The sequence below is a fragment of the Salmo salar genome, chromosome 26, assembly GCF_965601325.2.
Source record: "Salmo salar chromosome 26, fSalSal1, whole genome shotgun sequence".
Lineage (NCBI taxonomy): Eukaryota > Metazoa > Chordata > Actinopteri > Salmoniformes > Salmonidae > Salmo > Salmo salar.
In genome coordinates this window covers 33,002,258-33,018,145 of record NC_138316.1, presented here as the reverse complement: position 1 = coordinate 33,018,145, position 15,888 = coordinate 33,002,258, and the positions used below count along the sequence as shown (strand labels likewise).

General features: G+C 42.7%; 1 long non-coding RNA gene across 1 annotated transcript; it reads right to left on the bottom strand.

The window, feature by feature from the left end:
• Positions 1-412: 412 nt before the first annotated feature.
• On the bottom strand, positions 413-15,245 carry LOC106587634 (uncharacterized). Its single transcript, XR_006762232.2, has 4 exons — positions 15,143-15,245; positions 14,811-14,938; positions 14,051-14,146; positions 413-600 (listed from the first exon to the last, which is right to left on the bottom strand). It is a non-coding gene; the product is annotated as an uncharacterized LOC106587634 (long non-coding RNA).
• Between the last annotated feature and the right edge of the window lie 643 nt (positions 15,246-15,888).

The following is a 15,888-nucleotide window of genomic DNA, read 5'->3' as shown; positions in this document are numbered from 1 at the left end:
GGATATGACAGAGCCAAGTGACTTGGTGTATAGCGAGAATAGGAGTGGGCCAAGAACAGAGCCCTGGGGGACACCAGTGGTGAGAGCACGTGGTGCGGAGACAGATTCTCGCCACGCCACCTGGTAGGAGCGACCTGTCAGGTAGGACGCAATCCAAGCGTGCGCGGTGCCGGAGATGCCCAGCTCGGAGAGGGTGGAGAGGAGGATCTGATGGTTCACGGTATCAAAGGCAGCAGATAGGTCTAGAAGGATGAGAGCAGAGGAGAGAGAGTTAGCTTTAGCAGTGCGGAGAGCCTCCGTGACACAGAGAAGAGCAGTCTCAGTTGAATGCCCAGTCTTGAAACCTGACTGATTAGGATCAAGAAGGTCATTCTGAGAGAGATAGCAAGAGAGCTGGCCAAGCACGGCGCGTTCAAGAGTTTTGGAGAGAAAGGAAAGAAGGGATACTGGCCTGTAGTTGTTGACATCGGAGGGATCGAGTGTAGGTTTTTTCAGAAGGGGTGCAACTCTCGCTCTCTTGAAGACGGAAGGGACGTAGCCAGCGGTCAAGGATGCGTTGATGAGCGAGGTGAGGTAGGGGAGAAGGTCTCCGGAAATGGTCTGGAGAAGAGAGGAGGGGATAGGGTCAAGTGGGCATGTTGTTGGGCGGCCGGCCGTCACAAGACGCGAGATTTCATCTGGAGAGAGAGGGGAGAAAGAGGTCAAAGCACAGGGTAGGGCAGTGTGAGCAGGACCAGCAGTGTCGTTTGACTTAGCAAACGAGGATCGGATGTCGTCAACCTTCTTTTCAAAATGGTTGACGAAGTCATCCGCAGAGAGGGAGGAGGGGGGGGGGGGAGGGGGAGGAGGATTCAGGAGGGAGGAGAAGGTAGCAAAGAGCTTCCTAGGGTTAGAGGCAGATGCTTGGAGTTTAGAGTGGTAGAAAGTGGCTTTAGCAGCAGAGACAGAAGAGGAAAATGTAGAGAGGAGGGAGTGAAAGGATGCCAGGTCCGCAGGGAGGCGAGTTTTCCTCCATTTCCGCTCGGCTGCCCGGAGCCCTGTTACTCCTGTTACTCCTGTAATAAAACATCAAACGTATGCATGTATAAAAAAAGAAAGTATTGTTATAGCTAGGCATCGATCTAGTATCTCAGGGAAATGAGCTGATTGCTGTAGCATCCAAACGAGTTCTTTGTGTAAATCCAGACATAAAAAAATTATGAATGTTTAGAAACGCGTGATTTTATGAGATTTGACAGATTGATAAATCTAGTCTACGATTCTAGTCAGTTGTTCGGTTTCACAGAGAAAGAGAGTGTTTTGTTTATCATATACTGTCTATAATATATTTAAATGCATATAAATTATTGTGATATGTAAAATTGACTTTAACAATTGAATAAGAGTTTAACAACATATTTGAATAGTTGTAAATAAATCACATCAACTTTATATCTGAGTATCCCGTGAGATATCTAAATGATGTTGTTAATCTCAGCGGTGCTCCATGGACGTAAAGCAAACCAACAAGCAAAAGACGTTTTTTTGGTCCTCTCCCACAGAGAGTGAGAGAGAGAGTTGAGACATAGGTCTGAAGACTAAGGCTGGGGTTGGGGCTGGGGCAGAGGTTGGGGCTGAGGATGGGGCTGGGGTGTAGCGTGCAAAGCGCAGGAGAGTAGGTTGTTTTCTCAGTCCCGGGGGAGCATGCCTCATCTGCCTCCCATATGTTGCGTGGCATGAAGCTGTGGTTTAGTAATGGCCACCCAGAGAAGAGACAGGAGGGCCTGCCTGGATATATCCAGAGACCAACCTAACCGCAGACTGATTAACCAGTAAGACCTCCTTCCTGTTAGATTAATGAAAATTAATACTAAGAAGAGGAGAGGAACGCTTGACTGGGATTGGCTATTAGGTCTCTATGGTCTCATACCTACTATCTGTCCTGACTGGGACTCTCTGATATTATATATATTTAGATACTGTGGTAGTCTCTTATATCAGTACTGTGATTGATAGGTATATATTGTGGGTATTGATATATTTGACAGTCTTCTGTAGTATTTAGATATTTGTCCTGTGATTGTTAGGTTTATAGGTACAGTATGTCCTCTGTGATTGTTGCTCAAAGGGTATATACAGTCCCTAGGGAAAGTCTACACACCAAAAATCATTTTTTAGATTTAATTTTAAGGCAGCAAAATCTGAAAACTGTGCAAGGAGTGTGTAGACTGTCACTCGGCACTGTATACTATATATATATATATCTGCCCTCTGTCTCCTGTAGGTATCCTGGAGGTCCGTACGGTGTCTGAGGGAGGAGTGTTAGCTATCAAAGGAGTGAAGAGTCAGTACTATATCTCCATGAACAGGACTGGCCTGCTGCAAGGCAAGGTAATTAACTAAACTACCTTCTCTCTGCTGGACAGGGTTGGAATGCACTGTACTGTACAGTGCCTTGTGTTTTAGGTTATTGTCCTGCTGAAAGATTAATTCATCTCCCAGTGTCTGGTGGAAATCAGACTGAATCAGGTTTTCTTTTAGGATTTTGCCCATTCTTAGCTCCATTCCATTTCTTTTTTTATCTTGAAAAACTCCTCAGCCCTTAACAATTACAAGCATACCCATAACATGATGCATATATAAATAGGAGAAACATAAGCACGTAAAAAAAGCATAAAATATTTATAACCCTCCTCACGCCTAATATCGTCCCATTTTGTGTCCTTATTTATTTACAGAAAATCTACAATGAGAACTGCAACTTCAAGGAGATTTTCCTAGAAAACTACTTCAACGCTTACTCGTCTGTTAAGTCGAGTAGAGACGGCAAAGAGATGTTCATTGCTCTGTCTCAAAAGGGCAGACCGCTGAGAGGGAAGAAGACCAGGAGGGAACACGTCGCCTCCCACTTCATTCCCATGAAATGCAGAGAGGAGGAGAGGACTGGCGTCTGAGAGAAGGAGACTGAAAAAGGAAGAGGTGACTGGAACCTGAGAGGAAGAGAGGACTGAAAGAGGAGAGGAGGAGAGGACTGAAAGAAGAGAGGACTGAAAGAAGAGAGGACTGAAAGAGGAGAGGACTGAAAGAGGAGGAGAAGACTGAAAGAGGAGGAGAAGACTGAAAGAGAGGACTGAGAGGAGGAGAGGACTGAAAGAGGAGGAGAAGACTGAAAGAGGAGGAGAAGACTGAAAGAGGAGGAGAAGACTGAAAGAGAGGACTGAAAGAGGAGGAGAGGAGAATAGAACTGAAAGAGGAGGAGAGCAGGAGAGGACTGAAAGAGGAGAGGAGAGAAATGGGGCTTTAAAGGAGGAGAAGAGAGGATGGGCCTGAGAGCTGAGAGGACAGAGAGCAGAGAGGACAGAAAGAGGAGGAAAGAAGGATAGGAGAGAGGACTGAGAGAGCAGAAAAGACTGAGAACAGAAAGGACTGAAGCTGTGACGTCTGGATGAAGAGACCCATGTTGGGATTTTGGACGTTGTGACAACTGAGCTGCAGATCTTTGTTGTATAATTTAATATAATCTAACTCCAGTCTGTACAGTATACCACTTCAGTCACGTCATATTAGCTGTCAAACACAGAAAAAAATACAACTACTCATCATTATCAACAACACCACTCTCCTGGCTTTTACAATGTAAATAGGTTCTGTAGTTACTTATCCCTTCATGAGCCAAGGTTAGTTTAAAACTGATGCACGGTCCTCCTCAGGAGTGCGAATGTTAAAGGTCCAATGCAGCTGTTCTGAGTAACAATTAAGTACCTTACTGTGATTGATTTCAATAAAAATGGTGAAAAAGAAACAACATTTGCTTCTTAGCAAAGAGCAAGTTTCTCAAGCAAGAATTTAGCTAGGACAGTATGTGGTCTGTGTGGGGAGGGGAAAACTGAAAACTATCTGTTATTGGCAGAGAGATTTGAAACTCTCTTATTAGTGATGTCAACAGGCAGGCCAAAACTCCATCCCACCAAAACAGGCTGAAATGTCATGCAGTTTTCTCAAACAGCTCTTACACTAAAAGGGAATTATCATGATTTTCAAAAGTTCACAGTATTATTCTAACCTCTCTGTGTGGAAATATATATAAAAAAAAACAGGTAGTGGTCAATAATACTAACAATATCCTTGATATGGATGAAGTCAAGCACTCTGTTTCAGCATACATAATGGTTGTTTTGGGATAAACGTAATACAGGGAAAGGAATTAGAAAAGGGATGTTTGAGAACATTTATAATAAAACTGTTCCTACTGACTGAATTCTCCAGGCAATGTCAAAACATAATGTCAAAGTAAGCTGATCAGTCACTTACTTTACTCAAGAAAAGTATTATTATTGATAATAGTTGTACTATTATACTAGCTTTACTTCCCTTATTATAATGGGTAATAGTGTAATGAATATAGGAGAAGTAATAAAATACAGTTGGTATTTACCTGGAATTTGCAAAAACAAACAGCTGGTTATAATTTCTATTATTATGGGTGGTTTGAGCCCTGAATGCTGATTGTCTGAGAAACGTGGTATATCACCGGTATGACAAAACATGTACTTTTACTGCTCTAATTCCATTGGTAACCAGTTTATAATAGCAATAAGGCACCTCAGGTTTGTGGTATATGGCCAATATACCACGGCTGAGGGCTGTATCCGGGCACTCTGTGTTGCTTCATGCATAACAGCCCTTAGCCGTGGTCATATACCACACCCCCTCGGGCCTTATTGCTTCATTATAAACTACTTAATCAATCAAGAAAATTGGAAACGATGTGATATCAAATGGTCCCTATTGTAGTGCTCCATGTTTCATTTCATCCCAAACATTCTAAGAGCTAGTAACTGAGTAATAATTATTTGTTTCCATGTTATGTTTAAGAGCTAGTAACTGAGTAATAATTATTTGTTTCCATGTTATGTTTAAGAGCTAGTAACTGAGTAATGATAATTTGTTTCCATGTAATGTAAGTAAATAGCAGGTAGAAAGCAGACTGTAAAATAAAGTGTAACTAAACATAGTATAATAAGAAAACAGTACAATATACATATTAACAGGTATGAACTGTCAGCAGAGAACAACCAAAGCAAAAACTCAGTTGGCTTGACGTTGGATCAATGTAAAGACAGACAGCAAGCTGGACTTATATATATATCTATATATATCTATATATATCTATATATATATATATATATATATATATATATATATATATATATATATATATTACACACACACACACACACACACACACACACACACACACACACACACACAGTATACTGATAAATATATATGTACGAACTAAAATACATATGTAATTACATGTGACAGCTGCTCATTGACTCCCGATTAATTTACTAAGGTTTGATAATGACTGTGTACCAAATGGCACTGTATTTCCTACATATATAAAATAATGTACTTTGTGGGATAAATAAAGTATTTTTAATGTAATAAAAAGTAGTGCACTATGTAGGGAATAGGGTGCCATGTGGGACGCAGATTTAACAATGCAAGAGTGTAACGCTGCTGATGCTGATGAAGTTAGGAATGATATCTGGATTAAAGTACAGAGAGACCAGAACACACAGCGTGTTAAATGTGTATGTTATACTGTATGCCTTGATCTTCCTCCACTATAATTAAATCACTTGTTAGCGTTGATCTCTGTTATGCACCTGACGTGTTAAATGGTATTTTTTTTTAACTTTGAGATGAGGTATGTATCCTAACTAGCACCCTATTCTATATATAGTGCACTACTTTTGACTGGAGCCCTATGGGCCCTGGTTAAAAGTAGTGCACTACTCAGAAAATAGGGTGCCATTTGGGACATATACAGGCTTTTTTTCTGTTGAGACATTCCATGTTCTGCCAGATACCATAATGCTTTACTAAGGTATTGTTGGTCTCACTAAGGAATTTAAGTTAACTGCAGCAACATACCAGAGGCTTCATTTAACCACTTCATTCCTTTAATCTCTTCTGTTTTGGGATGTTCCTGAAGCACATCACACATACCGTACTCATCTCACTACCTACAGGAAGGCCTTTTAAATAACGTTTCACTCTGTCTGCACAGTTACAACTAAACTGCAAAATCTCCATACTGGCCTATAACGTTTGTGTTATTATCTATTGTTGTAAGTTATTATTTGTGTTATTTATATAAAAACCAAATATGAGTTATTATGTGGTGTTTGGAGTGTAAATTATTTATTTTTTAAGATGTGTTTTGCTGCGGCATCTTTGGGGACATAAACCATGCCCTCATTCTGCCACTACCCATAATCCTCGCTGGCCAGGAGCGTGAGCAGAGGGTTCGGTTTGAACCAGAGAAACAACAACCTGCCAACAACACATTCGAGGAACAGCAAAATACAAGACATTCTAGGAATAACTGAACAGCAAAATACAAGACATTCTAGGAATAACTGAACAGCAAAATACAAGACATTCTAGGAATAACTGAACAGCAAAATTCAAGACATTCTAGGAATAACTGAACAGCAAAATACAAGACATTCTAGGAATAACTCGGCAGGAATATCAAAAGGATCCGCTGTGCTGCTGTCATATGGATAATAAACCAGCAAATATCTGACAACTTAAGTGTTTTTTATTTTAAACACAGACACTGATATACAGAATGGCATAGGGTTCCACCATCATACTGTGTTCTATAACCGCGATGCTAATGACCCTGTTAAAATCTGGAATATGGTTCTCGGTAAAGATGGAACAGATCATGACGAGAGGTGGGGAGTGTGTTATGTACCTCCATTGAAATTGATTTGCAAAGTTGGATCAAAATTAGTGTCATACTGCCAAAGATGTGATGGTAGGAAGATTTGATTTTAAAATTGAGCATTAATCAATGCCTCATGTACCATAATGTTTTATACCTTATATCATACAACAACAGCATACAGTATTATTGGATTGTGGGTTTACCGGTTAAACCCTGACAAGAGACAAGTATCCCTGCCTGGTGATCCTCTAAGATATTGTAGGATCTTACAGCATCTTCTAGGATCTCGAAAGATATTTTCAGGATGTGAGCTTGGCTGGGAGATGGTGAGTCAAGCCCCCTACAGATCCATATATCATTCTAACAACACCTTCCATTAGTCTCTTAATACTGACGGCCTAAAACAACATCCTGCAGTTTATCACAGTTTAAAGGTCTGCTGCAGGTCTGCTGCAGGTCTGCTGCAGGTCTGGGTCCTTCAGACTGCTGACGTTAATAAAACGCTCTGTCTCACTGCGGTGGAGTTCTCTCCAGAGATGTTAACCAGACTAGTTCCCATCTTATATGACTAAAGGACTAGATAATCAAATCTGCTGTCCTTTGTCCCAACAATATTAAAAACACATTGGGAAGATACAAATGGGAAAAGTTTAATTTAGATAAGGGTCCAGCAGGGAGATGCACGAGACACATGAATGACATTATTCCTTGTCTGATAAGGTACATCAGAATAACAGTCCTGGATACATCTCTTAATTTGATGCAGTGGCGGATAAAAATATGTCAACACACAGACCACATGTTGTAATAACTCCCTCATAAATGTATATTGTATTGAGTGAAATCTGAGAGCTGTCAGATTGAGGGGAGAGTGTATTGGCAGGCGGTCACACGCACACTATACCCACACACCCTACACACCCTACACACGGGCACACACACACATATAGGCAGATAGATGAGAGCTTTACCTTCTGTTGGGGTTCACATCTGGCTCTGAGCAGCTCTGACAGATGAAGAGTCAAGTTGAGAGAGCAAACCCCCGAATAAGGTTGACCCAAACAAAGTCTGAGCAAGGTGAAAGCTTCTGCCAAGTCACGCAAAGTTAGTCTTAGCAGATAATTTGTAACATGTTCAAAATGTAAACACATTTCTAACTCAATGCTGTGGATTCCCAACAGGCTGTGGAGGAGACTACAGCCAACAGGAGCTAATTGGGTTGTAGAGAAGAGAGCTGGGTCTGCTAAGAACATAGAGGAAAGAGGAGAGAGCTGGCTAGGCCTGCTAGGAGCATAGAGGAGAGAGGAGAGAGCTGGCTAGGCCTGCTAGGAACATAGAGGAAAGAGGAGAGAGCTGGCTAGGCCTGCTAGGAACATAGAGGAAAGAGGAGAGAGCTGGCTAGGCTGACTAGGAGCATAGAGGAGAGAGGAGAGAGCTGGTTAAGCCTGCTAGGAACATAGAGGAGCGAGGAGAGAGCTGGCTAGGACTGCTAGGAACATAGAGGAAAGAGGAGAGAGCTGGCTAGGCCTGCTAGGAACATAGAGGAAAGAGGAGAGAGCTGGCTAGGCCTGCTAGGAGCATAGAGGAGAGAGCTGGCTAGGCCTGCTAGGAGCACAGAGGAGAGAGGAGAGAGCTGGTTAAGCCTGCTAGGAACACAGAGGAGAGAGGAGAGAGCTGGCTAGGCCTGCTAGGAACATAGAGGAAAGAGGAGAGAGCTGGCTAGGCTGACTAGGAGCATAGAGGAGAGAGGAGAGAGCTGGTTAAGCCTGCTAGGAACATAGAGGAGCGAGGAGAGAGCTGGCTAGGACTGCTAGGAACACAGAGGAGAGAGGAGCGAGCTGGCTAGGCCTGCTAGGAACACAGAGGAGCGAGCTGGCTAGGCCTGCTAGGAGCACAGAGGAGAGAGGAGAGAGCTGGCTAGGCCTGCTAGGAGCATAGAGGAGAGAGCTGGCTAGGCCTGCTAGGAGCATAGAGGAGAGATGAGAGAGTTGGCTAGGCCTGCTAGGAACACAGAGGAGAGAGGAGAGAGCTGGCTAGGCTGACTAGGAGCATAGAGGAGAGAGCTGGCTAGGCCTGCTAGGAGCATAGAGGAGAGAGCTGGCTAGGCCTGCTAGGAGCACAGAGGAGAGAGGAGAGAGCTGGTTAAGCCTGCTAGGAACACAGAGGAGAGAGGAGAGAGCTGGCTAGGCCTGCTAGGAACATAGAGGAAAGAGGAGAGAGCTGGCTAGGCTGACTAGGAGCATAGAGGAGAGAGGAGAGAGCTGGTTAAGCCTGCTAGGAACATAGAGGAGCGAGGAGAGAGCTGGCTAGGACTGCTAGGAACACAGAGGAGAGAGGAGCGAGCTGGCTAGGCCTGCTAGGAACACAGAGGAGCGAGCTGGCTAGGCCTGCTAGGAGCACAGAGGAGAGAGGAGAGAGCTGGCTAGGCCTGCTAGGAACACAGAGGAGAGAGGAGAGAGCTGGCTAGGCCTGCTAGGAGCATAGAGGAGAGAGAGCTAGCAAGGCCTGCTATAAACAGAGGACAGAGAGCTAGCAAGGCTTGCTAGAAACATAGAGGAGAGAGATAACTGGAGGTTAGGCTTGCTGGTTAGGAAAATAAAGGAGAGAGGAGACTATATCGTCCCTCTAATCACACTGACATCAATGCAAATGTATTCGAAAATCTAATCAAACATTTAATGAGAGGCCATGTGCTCATGTTGAGCAACATTTCTATAGGCTATGCAATTGCATGAGAAAACAGAGTTTTGATGGCCTCTATTAGAAATCTGATCCCATCAGCTTTCTAAAGGCTAGGCCTACTATATTTATTTCTCAGCTTTCCTAATATTAAGCATATTGCTTCTCTTTACAACAGGAGTATAGCCTACCTGGCTGGCATGAAAATGACCCACAGGAAAAGTGTCCTCCATTCACTATTTAATTGCATTGAGACAGGTGCATGATAATGTCCATTCTAAATTGAAACAAATATCACAAATATATTATTTAGTAAATGTAAAAACAATATTAAATTAAGAATAGTGTAATGGGTGACAATATCACTTGTGAATGATATATTATCAATAGTAAATGATGCCCAGCTTGTGAGCAGTAAGGCAAGAAACACGTCATACCTTTTTTTGTGACTTTATTAAATCATGGTTGCACACCTCATGTAGCCTAGTCCATAGGCCTATATTTTTTGATAAGGTTAGTGTCTCAACTAATGTGGGCAAATAACTTCTTACAATTAAGCACATTAATCCGCTTTACAACCAGTGTAGAGCCTAACTGGCATACATAGGTGGCGCGTGAGTTTCAAGTTTGGGGAAGGTACATTTTGCCATAAAAATGCACCTTTATAATGAAGAATTACAGCATAATCGCATTTGCGGTCACTTTTGAGAATGGTGTTTTTTTCCGCTAAATGATTGCATTTTGGAACATTTGCGCTTATATCCTACTGCCGTGTGCGCATTGCTGCACTTATAATGTGAAGAAATAGCCTAATAGTTTATCAACATTTTAAGCTAAACGTTACAAACTGTTGCATCATTGCTTTTAAAAGGTCTTTTGATGCTAGTGGTTGTATTAATTTGGGATCTATCGCATCCCACAACTGTCTCAGACTATGTTTGCAATATTTATTTCTCACACTGTGTCACGTCCTGACCAGTAATAGGGGTTATTTGTTATTGTAGTTTGGTCAGGACGTGGCAGGGGGTATTTGTTTTATATGGTTTGGGGGTTATGTGTATGTAGAGGGGTATTGTATTTATGTGTTCCGGGGTTTTTGGTATATGTTCTAGTGTTGGTGTTCTAGGTTTTTCTAGTTTGTGTATTTCTTTGTTGGCCTGGTGTGGCTCTCAATCAGGAACAGCTGTACATCGTTGTTCCTGATTGAGAGTCATATTTAGGGAGCTTGTTTTCACCTGTCTGATTGTGGGTAGTTGTATTTGCACTGCTGTTTGTTTAGCCTGCAAATCTGTTAGCTGTCGGTCTGTGTCTTGTTTTTCCGTTACTCACTTTAAATAATACAATTTAAGTATGAGTATTCACGTGACACACTGAAGGACAAGTTGAAAAATTGAATAGGTCAACTTTTGTACTATGGGGAATAGTAGATTGACATAGGCTAGTGCTTTTGCTGTTCATTAGGCCTATTCATCTTGTTGGCAGACAAAAAGTAAATGTGGACAGTTCTTCCAACATCTTCAATATGCGCTTAGGACGCGCAGTTGTGCACCAGATGTGTCCGTCTTCACTTGTAGCCTGTGAAAAGGACCCGATCACGTGACGTGCATTGGCTAATAAGAATTTAGTTATCTGAGAGAGCCATGTGAGTGAGGTGCTTCGGAGCACGCAGTCGGGAGAAGGGAATTATATTCAGTCCAAGGGCACAACATCCACTGGCCGCAAATGGAATGATTTTTTTAGGGGGCTTTACGGCCACACAAATGGGATGCCACTGGGAAATTCGAGGCATGATCAAGTGCTTGTCAAATTGTGAATGAGAGTGATGAAGTGTGTTCAGCCTGCGCAAAAAACAAGCAGAGCTCATGCCTTTCATGCAACTTTTTTCATATCATCATTAGAGTCACATCATACAGCCTTAGAATGTATTAAAAATATAAACATACAGCCCAACATTTGTATCACAACTAATGTTGCATAAATAACTCTAAATGAAGCATATAGGAGGACCTGTTTCTTTGTTAACTGGTCAACACAGAATAGCTGGATGTGCGCACTCCCTCCAATCATTAGGAGAAAATATAATTTATATTTTATTCAGTTAAATTCAATTGCATTCTTCATACTATAAAATAATTCCACGGAATTCTAAGCAAACATGTCTGCTTAATATTTTTGTACCTTCTTTTTTACTAAGCAAGTCAGTTAAGAACAAATTCTTATTTACAATGGCGGCCTACACCGGCCAAACCCGGACGACGCTGGTGTCGCGACTTCCGCCGAAGTCGGTTCCTCTCCTTGCTCGGGCGGCGTTCGATGTCACCGGTCTTCTAGCCATCGCCGATCCACCTTTCATTTCCCATTTGTTTTGTCTTGTTTTCCCACACACCTGGTTCACATTTCCCTCATTACTTGTCGTGTATTTAACCCTCGGTTCCCCCCCATGTCTGTGTGTGAAATTGTTTGTTGTAAGTGCTTGTGCACATTGTGACTGGTGCACGATGGGTTTTGTACCCAAATTTTGTTATTCTGGATGCCGTTGGTTTTGATCATTAAACTGCTCTGGTTATTACCCAGTTCTGCTCTCCTGTGTCTGACTTCCCTGCCACCAGTTACGCACCCCTTATAGCTGGACCAATTGTGCGCCGCTCTATGGGACTCCCAATCACGGCCGGTTGTGATAGAGCCTGGATTCGAACCAGGATGTCTGTACTGACGCCTCTAGCACTGAGATGCAGTGCCTTAGACCGCTGCGCCACTCGGTAGCCCAATGAAGTAGTGTAGCCCACAACCATATGGCATAGCCAAATCGGGGCCTAACATAAGGACTCAGAGTATGCTATTATGTTCTTCTGAAATAGACTGCATTTTCTTCATGTTTCTTTAGACCTAAAATAAATATATAATGGAAGACAGACACAGTGGAAATTACAAACTTCAGAAACCTTTTCAAAACCTAAAATACACTACAAGTTTTAAATGTCCTGCATTGCAGGAAAGTTCTCCTTCAACAGGGTGATCAAATTAAGATCCTACATCTGTAGGGAGTCAAACATGTATCCCAAACATTCCAAGACATTCTCCTGACCTTTTGCTTGGCTGTATAAATAGAAACCATACAAATATTAAGTGTAGTCCAGTCTCCTTTATTCCAGTTTGTTGTATATTATGTTTGTCCTGTGGTCTGCAACCAAAAGGCCTAAAGAACATCACCAAAACAAGATGGAACCTGAGACAGGCAGAACAGTAGCCTGACTGGTCTCAACACCATGTATGGTCCTCTATTATTCAACAATACTGTGAACTTGGATAATGAAAAGAATAACCCTCAGTCAGTCTGAAACAGGTCATTAGGTTTAGTCTAAACCCAAATGGCAGCAAATTCCCTATGTAGTGCACTACTTTTGACCACCGAGTTAGAGTGGCATGAACGCTGGTGATGAGTGGAATCAGCTACAGTAACATCAGCATCAGTGTTGCACAGCAGCAAACTCTCCACTTGTTAAAGTAATGTGAGGAACGATCTACTACGATCCAGAGACACACTTTAAGCACAGCGGACGGCAGTAGGCCCTGCATGCATTTGTGGCGAAGCAGGAACAAATGAGACAACATGTGTGCTTAATGCCAACAGCATGTGTGGAGGGAAGGGTAGGGGTGAGAGGGGAAACGAGGAGGGTGTAGGGGGTTCCAGGGGGAGACTCGGGGGAGACCCAGGAAGGCCCTGGCAGCAGCTGAACTTGATACATTTGAACCTTGTTTCCCCCGGAGAGTCTGGAGTGTTTGGAAGCTTAGCACGGAACCCCCAGAACACCACAACACTTTCAAACAGCACTAACATTACACACTCTCCTGTCTAGTGACAAATCTAAACCACAGAGAGATAATCAGTTACACACACTGTATAAATCCATGGCTGAGAGTTATGAGCACAAGCTACAAACCAAGATCAACAGAATATTGTGAGAATATAAGTGAATGAATTTCATAGCCTACTTTCTGGTAAGTATTCAGTTATGTCCCTCCTCTAAATCTGTCCACAGTCCAGTGATGGTTTGTTGTGTGCCAACACTCAGCGAGGCCACGGCACCACAGTCAGGATGACTGGACAGTTTAACGTTTAACTATCAAGTCATGCCTTCACTACATCACAGCGTTATGTGACAGGTCAGTAGACGTAAACCCTCAGTGAATCTGAAACAGGTCAGTAGACGTAAACCCTCAGTGAATCTGAAACAGGCCAGTAGACGTAAACCCTCAGTGAATCTGAAACAGGTCAGTAGACGTAAACCCTCAGTGAATCTGAAACAGGTCAGTAGACGTAAACCCTCAGTGAATCTGAAACAGGTCAGTAGACGTAAACCCTCAGTGAATCTGAAACAGGTCAGTAGACGTAAACCCTCAGTGAATCTGAAACAGGTCAGTAGACGTAAACCCTCAGTGAATCTGAAACAGGTCAGTAGACGTAAACCCTCAGTGAATCTGAAACAGGTCAGTAGACGTAAACCCTCAGTGAATCTGAAACAGGTCAGTAGACGTAAACCCTCAGTGAATCTGAAACAGGTCAGTAGACGTAAACCCTCAGTGAATCTGAAACAGGTCAGTAGACGTAAACCCTCAGTGAATCTGAAACAGGTCAGGTCTTACCACATGCTGACTCTCCATGGCTCTTCCCGGACGTGTCTACAGGATCCAGCCAGCCCAGGTTCCTGCTCTGCCATGACAACAGGGTGAGCTTCACACCTAACAGAGACACAGGAGACAGACAAACTATTTTTAAACACTAACTGGATGTTGTTCTTATCAAAGGACGACCCAAGACACCAGTCTGTCTCTGCTACCGAACGGCAAGCGATACCGGTGTTGTTGGTCTGGAACCAACAACACCCTGAACAGCTTCTACCCCCAAGCCATAAGACTGCTAAATAGTTAACATAGCTACCCGGACTATCTGCATTGACCCTTTTTGCACTAACTCTTTTGACTCATCACATACGCTGCTGCTACTGTTTATCATCTATCCTGTTGCGTAGTCACTTTACCACTACCTGTATGTACATATCTACCTAAATTATATCATACCCCTGCACACCGACTCAGTACTGGTACCCTGTGTATATAGCCAAGTTATCATTACTCATTGTGTATTTATTCCTTGTGTTACAATTTTTTTCTAAAATGTTTCTATTGTTCTCTCTGCATTGTTGAGAAGGGCCCGTATGTAAGCATTTCACTGTTAGTCTACACCTGTTGTTTACCAAGCATGTGACAAATACATTTTGATTTGATCTTTGTTGTTCTTTGTTGTTTAGAAAGCCTGTAATGCATTGAGATGTTAAACCGCTCTCTAAACACAGCGTGATGTGGTTGCACGCCATGATCACCAGTCCCAAACAATAACACTAACCTGACACCCAGAGGGAGATGAGGTCAGTCAGGTCTGTCTTGAAGTCATGGCCTAGACGTTCCATGGACTATGGGGAACGCTCCGTAGAAAGCTGCGTAGACCGCCTGGGCCAGGCAGTCTGCATACACCTGGAACACAGTCCTTACTGTAACTGGTGCACCTGCCTTGTCTTGCACAAACACTCACTTGTCTTTTCTTCAAGTAAGTTACAAGCAGTGATTTCACAGACAGCAGCTGTTTTTGAAGAAGGTTCTACTTGCAATGACTGATAGCTTAATGCTCTGAATGTAAGTTTCTCTGGATAACAGTGTTCGTTAAATATACATAAGTACCTTAAAGAGCTTGTCCTTCAGGTCCATCTGAACGGTCATCAGCAGAGAGACAAAGGCTCCAGAGAGCCGATCAAACAACTGGCTCTCCTCCTCCACATTAGGCTGGGAGGATATTGACACACAATTCCACACTGTAAGGTACTGCAGGCTACCTAACCTGACAGCATCCAACAACTGTCAGAACATATTCTAAAATAAATGTAGGCACAGAGCCATACATTTCATCATTTACTCAACTCTATCAGGAAGTATTACGTACAATATTTTGATATTTCAATAGTTCTATTGCGCATACGCTTTCTATTGTGCATACGCTTTCTATTGTGCATACGCGTGTAAGACTGCCTCTGCTTAATACTGAGTATATCATAACTGAGTTTGTGAAATCTGGCAGAAACCTTAAGATAAGATCATTTTCACTGCACGCATTTCCTCTAAATCACATTCATCTATAAATACTATATTACCAGTGATGGATGTACTGTACAGGCTGGAGTAAAAGACTAGTCTCCCCCATCATCTGCATCATATTAATATATGTATCAAAGTTACATGTCTTGGTTGCATTGATAAAGCGCATCACAAAGGTTGGAGTGAAGTCACCTTAAATCTGTGGAGGAAGAACCACCAGAATGTGTCTTTGAGAACAGCCAAGGACAGATCACACAGAAAGAACGGCCTCCAGATCTTCAGGAAGCCTGGCTGCAGTAAAGAATCATACACACACAGCAGGATTAATGATGATT